General features: G+C 32.9%; 1 long non-coding RNA gene across 1 annotated transcript; it reads right to left on the bottom strand.

Moving 5' to 3' along the window:
* Positions 1-5,161: 5,161 nt before the first annotated feature.
* Positions 5,162-11,678, bottom strand: LOC127799539 (uncharacterized). The gene is made up of 2 exons (XR_008022646.1): positions 7,112-11,678; positions 5,162-6,868 (listed from the first exon to the last, which is right to left on the bottom strand). It is a non-coding gene; the product is annotated as an uncharacterized LOC127799539 (long non-coding RNA).
* Between the last annotated feature and the right edge of the window lie 1,870 nt (positions 11,679-13,548).

Genomic DNA, 13,548 nt, shown 5'->3' with positions numbered 1-13,548 from the left:
TCGCTTATAAAACCACCAGAATCACGTGGTGGGGGGTGGCGGCGGCGGTGGCGGTCGTAAAGATAGAAAATCGCCGAGTTTTATGAATGGGATAAAATTTTATTGGACGATTAAAATTTTATTATGTTAATTAATAATTTTAGAAATATAACGAAATTATTGTAATTATTATGTATGCATTACTCTAGGACGATGAGGAGTAAATCGAACATGAATTGTAATATGGATTATTCTACTTTGTTCGATTTAGTTGGCGTACGAAATAACTAAAGATATTAAATGTCAAAAAAATTCTCATCTTAAAATTGCCCTCTCCTCTCAAAAACACCGCACACGTGTTTAAATAAAATTCGAACAAATTTCATCATAAATGAAATTCACCCGAAATGAATTAGGCAGATTTCAACTGTAGCATGAACAGATTTCATTTGTGATGAAGTCCACCCACTGCATAATGGGCGGACTTTAACTTGAAGTTTGCGTAGTAATTTTTCAATAAATCCTTGCATCAACTTTTTTCGGGCACTATAGCACTACTCTTGTAATATTTACCTCCATTTGGAATGGTTGAAATATTATTTATTTAGATATTTTTTTCAGTCTATTATATAAAATTTATCTCTCAAAAATTTTTACTTGTTTATCACAATTTTAAAAAAATAATGTTATTCGTGGCACTTTTTAAAGTACTATTTCATTATCTAATAAAAAATATCATTTAAACTAAAAATTCATGTCCAATCTAAATAAATAATTTTATTTTTTAAAAAATAATTCTCCCATTACTATTTCTTAAAATTATTCTCAAAAAATATCGCGTGAAATAAATAAAATAAAAAAAATAGGATCGTGATTTTTGACAGCTAAGTGGAATATTGCTCACGTGGGCTTTTGTGCGGTACCCAAAAAGACGCTTTGGGATTCCTGGACAGGCGGGCATTGCGTGCGGGGGCGGCTGTCCGCTTCGATCCCGAGGGATTGCTCGGCTGACTCGAAGCAGTCAAACCAACTCTGCACCTGTCCGCCTCCCAAAGAAATTTTTTTCTCTTTTATAAATATAAAATAATCTATTTTTTTGTTAGCAAAGATAATCACTTAAGTGTGATATCATTAATATAAATATGTAATATATTAATATGATAACATTATATTAAACATAAAATTAATTTATTATATTATATAAACCCCTTTTAAATAATTTTACTAAGTAAATATTGTCAAAAATATAAAATTATTATATTACTTGTAAAGACAAACATTATATTTGCCCGAAACAGACAAAAATAGAGGACATGGCCCACTATTTCCCCCTGCATGCATGTCTGAATCGGGCAAAGCTAACTCAAAGAAGAAAACATTTCTCTATTAAAACAATTCATCTCCTAAACTAGGGGTGTTCGCGGTGTGATTTGGCCGATCTGAATCATTTTCAGCACGCCAAACCGCTAATGCGATTTTTCAACCAAATCAGATCGCAATCTGGTTTGAGTTAGGCCAAACCACACCAAACCAGACCGCATTTGCGGTCTGGTTTGGTGCAATTTACTGCGAATTGAAATGTTATTTAAAATCACTAAAAAAGATATTTAAAAATAATAAATAAAGACACAAATATTAGTAAATAAAGACAATTAAATGTAAATAAATATGAGCAAAAAATGAAGACAAATAGTGTAAAAAATAAATAGGATGGGCTGCCAATTATTATATTTTTATAATAATAATTTTTTGATAATTTTTTTATTATTTTCTTGGGCGGTTCGATTTAAAATTGAACCGCAAACTGTCCAAACTGCAAACCGTGCGGTTTGGACAGAATCCAAACCGTTTTCGACCGCCAAAAAAAAAAATCGATCGGATCAGTTTGGTTTGGCCGGTTTTCGCGGTGCATCAATTTTTTTGAATACCCCTATCCTAAACCAACATTTAAAATGTTATTCAAATTAATTTTGTTTCCCAATTGTCAGTATATTAATTCATTGACATTTCTCAATAGAAACATAATTAAAAATGAAAAAATAATATTTAAAAAAAATATTTTTATAAATATAATTTTTAATATAACAAATTATTAAAAACAATTATTCAATTAAAACATTAATATAAATTACATAATACATTAAATTAAACATAAATATAAATTTTATCATTTATATCTTATTATTTAAAAATAAACAATAATTTTTAAAAAATAATCAAACATCATATAAATAATAAATTAATAATTTATTTACTTTTAAAAACTAAAAATTAATTTAAAAATATGTTTTTAATATTTTTTTAATATTACATAACAACTCCAAAACATTTATAAAATTATAAAAAATCACAAAAATAATTTTTTTAACATTTCTCAACATTGAAACATTTCAAAGACAACAAAATAACATTCCCAAAACATTTGTCTGTATGCATAAAACACAAACATGCCCCTCAATCGTTTGTATTATTAAACTTGAACATATTACACAGCTCAAATTCAAATTTTAGACCAATCATGCATCTCGATGCCTAGTTAACACCATGCACGAGTTACACACACGATTGAAATGCGTCAAAGCAACACCATCGTCTTCTACTTCCCCATTTTCAATATCACCGAAGAAGGGAGGTTGGTTGACGAAGAAAGAGGAAGGAAATGGGTCACTAGCAAAGGAGCAAAAATAAATAGAGAATGAGGATGGAGGAAACAAACGTTGCCAACGAGGGAAAAAGAAGGAAATAGTGATTGCCAACAAAGGAAAATAGAGGAAACAACAATCGATAGTGAAGAAGATGGGAGGAAACAGAGGTCGCCAGCTAAGGAAGATAAATCAATTGTTCATTGAGTACCAGGGAATGATATAATATATACATATATGTATTGCAAGTAAAATGGCAAGTGTGGGAAGGAACGTAGGTAGCATGTTGTTTCTTTACTTTGTCATACTTTGTTGTCTTGGGTTTCGGTAGTTGGTTTCTTGACAGATACATCAATGGCCAAACCAATCACCCCACTAAGCTTTTCTCTCTCTAAATATATATATATATATATAAGTAATAAAAATGAGCAAGTTTTGGAAGGAATTGAGCAACTGGGTTCTCCCTGACTACCTCAATTCTAATCGCTTGAAATAGTGTCAAAGTGAGCCAACAACAACCACATCAAGGCCTAGAGAAATGATAGTCTAGCTGACGCCAGCCCTTCCTCACTGGTCGCATGGGTTGTTACTATGCTCGTTGTCGCCTGCGACTTTTGTTTCCTCCTCTTTTCCTTGCCATCTATCGGTGTTTCCTTCCCTCTCCCTTGCCAGCAACTCGCCTCCGCACTCCTTTGCTAGTAGCCCACTGACAATACACGTCTCAAGCGCACACATTTGAGTTTTGAGGTGTGAAAATAAGACAAAAAATGAAACTTAAGGGGCATGAGAGATCCCATTCAAGTTCAATGACACAAAATGATTAAAAGCTTTAAATTCAAGGATGTTATTGTGCCTTGTGCCTTTCCATCATAGCTCCAACGAATGGAAAGCCAATTGATTCTATAATGCTTTCCACCCACACTAGCTTTCTCACACTTTACTAAGTATATTTTTAAAAATGTTAATTATAATTCAACGTTATCAATTAAAATACTACACTAAATTAATATATTATACATCATTAGCACCCAAACAATATGATACATCAGAAAAATAATAATTTCAAACTAAAATTATTATACCTTAAATTTAAAAAACAAGAGATTTCGGTGATGTTCTCCTTATATTTCATTTTTTAGTTTTGTGTTTTGAATTTTATATTTTGAGTGTTTATTTTGAGATTTCTGAAAACACATTCTCTTTGTAATTCTAAAAAACTATTTTTTAAAATTGAAAACTAAAAATACATTTACTTTGAAATTTTGAGAAAAATTATTTTATTTATAAAATTTAATTATTATTTAAATTAAAATAGTTTAATGCTAGTATACTATTAAATACATTTTGAAGTTAGTGAAATATTGTAATATCTTTTCCCATTACAAAAAAAAAAATACAAACAAGAAATAAAACAACTTTGGTAAAAAATAGTAAATGAAAAAATAAAAATTAAAAATTAACTCAATGAAAATAAAAAAATATTATTGTTCTTGATAAATAATTTTACATCAAACAAATTCAATAGAAAGTGAACTACAATTACAAATTTAAATAATCATGACAGAAGTCGAAAGAATTCGAACACTAAATATTAAAATAAATCTACATAATTATGTACGATTCCTTAAAAAATCATTTCATGTGTAACAATTTGATCACTAATTTGTCTCATTTGAGCTGTTTGACTAACATTTATGACTTCTTGATTTTGATTTAACTCTGGCATATCTTGAAATATCATATTCTAGATAAAAACCTCAATGAACAAGCTATCTAAAACGTGCTCTTGACAAATATAATTATATATTGCACAACATGCAATAAGAATTTATCTTCTTAAATTGAGAACATTTTGTTAAAAGAGTTTTCTTTTTCATTTCATTTCATCTAAGGTTTAATATACTGAAAATATAATAATAAAATAGACTGATCATTTTATTAATGATTGTATTAGATAACAAAATCATAGAATAAAATGATTATTTTATATTATTCTTATGCTTTTATTTTTGTAAAACAATAAATAACTCTTTATTCAACCTTTTAAATTTGAATACAAACTTCACTACATAATTGAAAACATTTACTATGCCTCTTCGGGTTGGGCCACAGCTAAGAAGAGCATGCTTTCCAAACCCTGTAGGGAATTAGGCCTATTTTGATATCTCCAGAAGTGATCCATCTACCATTTAAAACTGCGCATAGAATTCACCAACTCATGCTGGTATGAACTTCAACCTAACGTACCTGCAACTAGAATTCAAAATTCACCCTGGGTTTGAACCCACTTCAACACAGGAAAATACTTAAGAGGTATCATACGCTCAACGGCCAAGATTTAACTATCTCATTCAAGATTTCTTGATTTTGATAGATGCTTTTTTTATTTTTACTTTTAGTTAATAAATTCTTTAACTAAATCAAGAGGCTTTGAATAACATTACCAAACTTTTGACCGTTAAGTGTGTGTACGGGGCCGCGGTGTACCTAACGAGACATACCAAATATATCACCAAGTGGCATACAAGCACAATCATGCATTCAGAACAACAATCATCATCCCATTAAAATAGCACTGCAAGAGTTGTTTTTATAAAGACCGGTTCCTTACTTGCAAACTGCATACCTAACTCTTCAATGTACCATTCATTTTCCCAAGTCCATAAAAGATGAATCTGGAGCTAGCATAGCATTAGCAAACACCAGCATAATTGCCTTTTTAAGAAACCATCTTGGAGCCTACCATCTCAACCCAAACCAACATGCAAACGGTTCCTTATAATATGACAAAAAATATGGAGCTGCCTGTAAAGTTGCAAACCATATTTACCCACCCAATCTGCACAAGGATAAGCATCCACAGCCAGGATTGAATTTGAAGTTTGAGCATCATCAGTTGAAAAGATCTAATATGTTGGTTGGCAACATAATCGTCTCAAACGAACCCTTTCCTGGAAGACAGAACAGATAGATGTCTTAATCTTATAGTTAGCTTGAACGGAAGATCAACAAGAAGAGATCACACCAACTGTGGATTCGTGAAAGCCAATACAAATAGCGACTTGCCTCAGCTTTGAATTTTACCTAAGCAATTTAATGAAAATTAGGACAAAATCTGGATTAATCGAGACAACACTCTTAACACTTACCTAAGCAATTTAATGAAATTCACTGAACATTTTATTTTATACAGCAGTTCATAGCTTTTAACTGAAAAATAAAAAATTACCATATACATGAAGGTGCTACCAAAATGTTGACATCTGAAACAAGAAACAACAAAATTAGAAATAAATATCTAAACTCTACCCCAACAACCCTTCCCCACCACCACCCCGCCCCCAAAAAAACAAAAACAGAGAAGAAAAAGAAACAGAAACAGAAATAGGAACAATAAAATAAAATAGATGAAAGAAGAATGAACAAGGGTCAATGAGAATGTGGATAGAGCACAAATTAGACAATTTAAGTAAAAATGATTTAACCACATAAACAAGGATCAATAATTGAATCTTAAAGAAGCAAGACTCGGGCAAAAAATATGGCAAGAAACCCACATGGCAGAAAAAGATAACTAGATGCCAGAAGTTGACCACAGAGAGGTGTTAACGATCAAAAAACATGATTCATATGCCTAATCAAAACTGATAAACATGCATTCTTATAAGAGCCTTCCCTCTGCAAGAATACATCACACAGTACCTAATGCAAGACAGAGAAATAGGATATTTAATAGGATAACTAATGTAATCAAATACTGCCAAAAAAAAATCCAGTCAGATTCTTTTCCTACTTCCCTATTTACCTTCGGCAAGGAATATCAATGATTACACTACCAATAACATTTTTAGTGAAGTAGAGCCCTTACGAAGGAAGCAAGTTGGCTATGATTCCGATTGACTGGCAACCAAGTCTATTTACCCACCTAAGGACACTACTTGTGTACTAATCAAGAAAACTGATGTAACACAAAAAGATAATAATAGGCCTAAGGAGACTCCGAAGTTAAGAAATGATGCCAATAAAAAGAACATGGACAGCCTAGTTTTGGCAATAATATGTCAAAATGCAGATGCAAGAGCAAGGGATCCACTTGCCAAAGCTTGTTGATATTTGATATATATTACAGGATAACTAATCAGCATAAAGTTGTAGCAATAGCTATGCCCTAAGGAAAAAGGCTTTTAGATCCTCTTTACAACAAGCATAAAACTTGACATGATATTTTCAGCAGCTTACCTTGAGATCTGCAAAAGAAAGGAACACAATAAAGGATCATTAGAATGTGTTCCACCACCAGTGAACTAAGCATAACTTCTCAACAGAAGAAATATGAAATATCAGATGCAAAACCTTGTCCTAATACAACAAAATAACCTACCAATTGTGAAGTCATGAGGTCATTTTGTCAACCAAATTACAGAAATCACTTAAATCAGAATACAAATCAAATTATGAACAAAATAACTGAAATCAGAATCGGGTTCGACCTGAAGACAAGATCCATAGGAGGAAGTGACAGACGGCATAGGCGAACGGCAACCAATGAACGGCGACGGGGAAGAAGACACGACCGGCATAGGCAAAGGCGAGGCATCGCGGATCTGGGTTGCTGGTGGCAACGACGTGCAGCAGCAGCAATGGCTGTGGAAGGCGCTGCGACGGCCAACAAGGAAGAGAGGGAGTCGACGACAGCTGGAAGAGAGGAAGGGGTCGGGATCGACGGCCAACAAGGAAGAGAGGCACGATCGATGGCCGAGATGGAGTCAGATCTGGAAGAGGGAAAGAGATGGTGGTCGACGACGACCTGGTGGTGGTGATGGTTGTGGCAGGCGCGGTCGACGGCTAGAAAGATTTGGGTTGCTGGAGCTTGGAAGAGAGAAGAAAGATGGATGCTTGAGTTTCAGGAAATGAGAAGGCAGAGAGATAGAGTCTGGACTCGAAAGCGTCTGCACCACGTGACAAGGAAACACAGGTGTTTTCCGTGTTTTAAACTTTTAACCATGTTTTGGTTGAAAACAGCCAAATTAATTTTTTGTTGTTTTTCATTTCCTTTGCAAAATTTTCTCTTATTTTCAAAATTACATTTTTTAAAATAACAAAGAGAACATGTTAGGTAGTGTTCCCTTTGTGTTTTAATTTTGAGTTTTGAATTCATTTTTAATTTTATATTTTGAGTGACTGTTTTGAAATTTTAAAAAACACATTTTTTTTGTCATTTTGAAAAATCATTTCTCAAAATACATATTTAGTTTAATATTCAAATAAAATAAAAAAAATCAAATCGCAGAAAAGGAGGGTAGCAGCAGCAATCAGGAAGAACCCATTGGTGAAGGGGAGACGATGCTCGGTCGTTTAGCGATGGCAGATGCTGGAGAGTGGAAAACGAAACCAAAACAAAAGATAGTTGCAGCTTGTCGGGTCTCATCTCATTCTGGCATTTTTTCCATTCTTTCCAAAATCCACTCTCTTCCCCTGCGCCCACCTATACATACATATAATCCCATCACAACTTCTACAAATTATAATATAATACTCCACATAAACCATAAAAAATCATTATCATTTCCAAATTGAGACTTCATCTCTTGGTTTGCGTTTCACGTCTCGATTGATCGTCCGAGGTTAGTTTCTCCAGCTAATTCTTTAGCTCCAACAGCTTTCGCTCTTCTCGATTTTAGGGTTTAAGAGATGGGGGCAATCGATGGCAGTGGCGAAAGCGATTAACGACGATAATGGTAATGGCGATCGACAACCAAAAGAAAAGAGAGGAGAAACAAAGAGAGGAAAGATCAGGGTGTGTGTAGTGAGAAGAGAGGGGAAAGGCCAGAAGAGATAGAGATTTGGGTATGTGCGCCAAGGGGGAGGGGGGGGAGCATTTTTCGTGTTTTGGTAATTTGGCTGTGTTTTCACTGAAAACACCCAAAACAACAAAATGTTGTTTTGGGTTTCTTTTATAATTTTTTTTTTCTTGTTTTTGAAAATACATTTTTGAAAACAGAAAAGAGAACGCATTTTCAGTGTTTTGAAAAACTGAAAACTCAAAACGGGTTGAAAAGAGCAAAAAGAACAGACCCTTAGTGTTTTGAAAAACTGAAAACAAAAAACGACCCAAAAACAACCAAGAGAACAGGCCCTTCAACTTTTAATTAACTTTAACTTGTGTTCCAAAAACAAAGGTAGATAATTTGTGAAGAATTTTAAAAACTAATAATTTTAAAATTTTATTTCCACTTATTCTTGCGAGAGATATCTTTGCAAGTTTGGAACTCAAGCACCAAAGTCAAGAAAAATCACTGTTAACGTAATGGCAAAATTTATTTTAAATTTATCTTAATTGGCAAGGATAAGTGGTGCCCCATTCAACAAATTTGGCTGAGACATCAGTTGAAGATATGGAAATAAACAATAAAAATACCCTGCTGGAAATGTAAAACCTGCGGCCAAAACAGCATTAACTGCTAACCATAAACCTTAAGATCACTTCTCAAATGGAACGATACTACCAGAAACCTTGAGATCAAAACTTTACGAACCAAAAAGGAGCACAATGCTCAGTCATATTGCCCTAACTTATCCACATGAGAGAGCTCAAGAAAAGACACCCCTCTCAAGGATTTAAACTTCAAAAGAAGCAAATAATAATTTATGAACCGACTTAGTCAAACAAAAACAAGAAATCGACTAAGCAAAATACCCAATCTATGCATTCCACCCAATCGGCCCCCTTGTCTTGACCAACTAAGTCAGCACACAAATCATTATCCTAAGCCATGGATCTAAAACCCCTGTAGCCTCTCAATGCGGTTAAAGCAAAACAATCATCACAAAAACTGTTTATTGGATGTCATTGCCATCAGGCACACTAGTACAAACTTATATCCTGATAATTAAATCATGTAAACAAGCTAATACAAAAACACATTGTCAAGGTAATGTACAAGAATGTAGTACTTACGAGAAAGCGCAGACATCCATGGGAATATAGAATCTGCATGTCCAAAAGTACATTTTTTTTTTTTGGTTTGATTTTGCATCAGTTCGTATTTCTTTTGCCATTTCATTTAACAGAAGAATTCATAGCTTGATGCTGTGTTTCAGAGATAAAATTATAAAGTTTCTCTAGGAAGTACAGGCAATAGGAATAGAAAATGGGAAAAACAAAGAGATTTAAGTAATGGCCTTCACATTAAGTAGAGTTTCAATAAAACTAGTTAATTGGACCAGACAGAACCATCATTACACGTGTGCCACTTGAATAAAACGTAGCAACCAACAGGAACATGGTTTCAGAATTCAAATGCTTGCCAACATGCATCCCGATCCTAAATCATGCAGAAAAGTGAAGATCTAATGACTCTAAAAGGAAAAACAAACAGACACAACAGTCCTAGGGCATGGCAGGTCCCAAAACATTGTATTGACATGAGAAGACCCGTGTTGCAGCCCTCCAGCTCCCTTAAAAAGTTATCCACCCAACACCCCTTACAGCCATGACAAGCTTTAAAATTGGAGAGTGCACAGCAAGGACAGAATAGGGCTTTCAACCTATTTGGCACAGCTATTCAGTCCAATTATCAGACCACATAGCATTATTCTATAAAATTATGTAATTGCTTACCAGCAATACAGTTGTATATTCCATAGTCAACAAAGAATTCAACTTAGTTGATGGCTCCAACCCTTTTAATCTAAAACAGCCATCTGTTTCCAAAATTCTAAAACCATACTTCATCTGCTGTTCCTGTAAAATTGTATTAGGACTTGCACAAGACATGTGACAATTTTTATAAGCAAAGGCTGTGTTCTAATCCTTTCAAGCAATTTTTTCATGGATTATATGCCTACAGTGACAAAAGGTTGCTTTCATCTAATAACCTGCTGCTACATTGGCACCAGTGAAGCTAATACGAACTGAAACAGTACAGATTCTACGGGAATCATGATGCCAAATCAGCAACTCTAGACATTGACCACATTATTCTATCTAATTTAATGGGAGAGGGCAAAATTTTGGCTTTTTCTTGGCCAGACACGATAATGGTAACACAAGAAACAGGGGACCCCTTGCATATATCATATACGTGTGTATGCAAACGAATACATGTAGTTGTGTGTATATGTATTTACACATATAGATATACATATTTCTACATGTATATAAAAATATTTTGCTGAGAGAACAAATAATTTATTAATTTTGGTGTAAAAAATAAAATGACCTTAGAATTTATCATCGGCAAGACATGTTATCCCTTTTGAGCTAAAATAATTTCATATTTTATGTCATTCAAAAACCACTGGATAACAACATTTTCCAGAAAATGTTTGTTTCGAACGAGAAACGGATCCTTAATGTCAGACCTTTTAAAATACATTAGCAAACCAAACCAAAAGACTACAAAACTTGAACCCAGATCATTAAAACCAGAAAATGTTACTGTGCTCTCAGTCAAACTGGCCACGTTTTCCACATAAGAACGCGGGGGGGAAAGGGCAACCCTCTCAACGATTTAAACCAAAAAAGGAATCCATACTTGTAAAGCGCTTAAAAATGCCTTCATCTTCAGTATAAAAGATACAGCGATTAACATCGTTCTAACTTTTAGAGAGAAGAGTCGTCAAGCATCTCATAAACACCGAACAAGAGCAAGGGATCAACACTTTTTTAGCTTAAATCCGAAAGGGTTTAACCCATGCCCCTCAACCCTCTCTTCGGTGTGGTTAAAGCATAACAATCATCATCGAGCACGTCCAAACAAACACATATGTATAAAAAAACAAAATTAAACAAATGAACAGAGAAAAAGACAAGTTAGACGTTTGCAAGGTAGAGGGCTAGCGCCTACGAAGAAATTTCGGAGGTATTTGCAGTCTGTATGTGAAGAAGCACTTGTGATTTTGATTCGATTTCGCATCTCTTCATCTTTCCTCTGCTACTTCGTTTAACAAAGGAAACGATTTCTCGATGCTTTTGTCGAAAACATATCCAGGCTAGAATCGCGTAGACACGCATCGGCCATTGCCATCTTCCCTCCCATGGAGTGAATACCTCGCAGCGGTAGCAAGCATTATATAGTGAGGAAGTTAGGGTTTACGTGAAGTTAGCTAATTGGTCACATTATCCGCTGAAATTACATTTCTGCACCTCAGCCCGGACCATATTTTATCGATTCTAGTCTCTAGATTGAATTAGATAACAAATGTAATTAGAAAAATATTTGAATACAAAATAAAATCGAATAAACCATACCAACTTTTACGAAAACGGATCGAAAATAAATCATAATTAAATTAATTAATTATATATAAATATAAAATTTAATATAACAAATTTAAATAAAAAAAATTACGAATATAAATAATAAAATATCACTAACCAAATATTGATAATACAAAAGTAATATAACTATAACTAATTCTAGCACATTGGACTTTTATTTATAGAGCTAAAATCATCTGTACATGTACACAACAAATCATATTTTGATCAGAAAATAATTTATGAGGATATTCTTCTAAATGAAATAAATCTCACTTAAAATCAAATTTGACAATATCATAATCACAGTTAAATTCGAAATCATAATCACAATCAAATTATGAGTCTCAATCTCAGTCAAATTTGAATTTTGGATCACAATTATAACAAGTTTTACCTTGGTACGAAATTCAAATATGAAATTATCCAAAAAAAACTATTCTAACAAAATTATAGATAATTAATCCATGATAAATATCAATCAAAACTGTACCACAAAAAATATCACCAAAATCCACATTTATTGATATCTTCAGTGGTACTTGAAGTATAGTCAAATATCAACCTCAACATATATTTATTGATTTTAATAACTCCACATTTATTAATATAAATCTCCATTGATAACCCTACCTTCATTTAAATCCATCCATCCAAATTTGCACATATTTTAACCTGTAATAGTAAAAATCAAGATATTCTGATCCAATAATGGAATATTATACTTCAAGGTAGCCAATGTGAAGATCAAATAACCTCAAATCATGTAAACGATCGATAAACTAAAATTTCAATAGAAAACAAACCATAATACCAAATTTGAGCAACAAATATGGGCAAAAATAAATTTAAATTTGGGTTGGCAAATTGGCTAGTCATATATGGCCTAATGGGTTAACTCTGGGTTGACCAAATCTGAAACGGGTCTGGACATGGTGGGTTGAATATAACTAGATCTGGATAAGGACTTGGGTGTGCTAAAACAATAGCATTATGCAATGGAGAAACCCAATCGTAGAAATAACAAAATATCACTAGCCAAATATTGGTAATACAATAGTGATATAGCTGCAACTAATTCCAAAATATTATACTCCTATTTATAGATCTAAAATCATATGTAGATATATACAAAAAAACTATATCCTGATTAGAAGATAATTTATAAAGATATTATTCCAAATAAGATAAATCTTATTTAAAATCGAATTTGATAACATCATAATTATAGTCAAATTTAAAGTCATGACCATGGTAAAATTATGAATTTTAATCTCAGTCAAATTTGAATTCCGGGTTACAATTGTAACACCAACATTTGATCATTTAGTATGATTATGACTCTTTATCAACTTCACAATGCATTTATTTAAGATTCAAATTTTCAAAAACCAAAGTGCATCATTTATGACATAATTATTATGTCATTAATTCTCATGACTATTTAATCATTAGAAAACACATCAATAACAAAATGTTACGTTACCCTTTTTTTTAAAGTCATTGGCTCCTAACTAGACTTGAGATCATGGGTAATTGAGAATAATCAATAATGATTACAATTTTTAGATAGATACAATGACGACAAACATTATCACTCATTTAAAGTAACACCAATCATTTTCCTCGTTCACAATCTCCAGCCTCTTCCTCAAACCTTTTCTT

The sequence above is a fragment of the Diospyros lotus genome, chromosome 4 (assembly GCF_014633365.1).
Source record: "Diospyros lotus cultivar Yz01 chromosome 4, ASM1463336v1, whole genome shotgun sequence".
NCBI classification, from domain to species: domain Eukaryota; kingdom Viridiplantae; phylum Streptophyta; class Magnoliopsida; order Ericales; family Ebenaceae; genus Diospyros; species Diospyros lotus.
The sequence above is the reverse complement of the archived record's forward strand: the minus strand, read 5'-3'. Positions and strand labels throughout refer to the sequence as shown.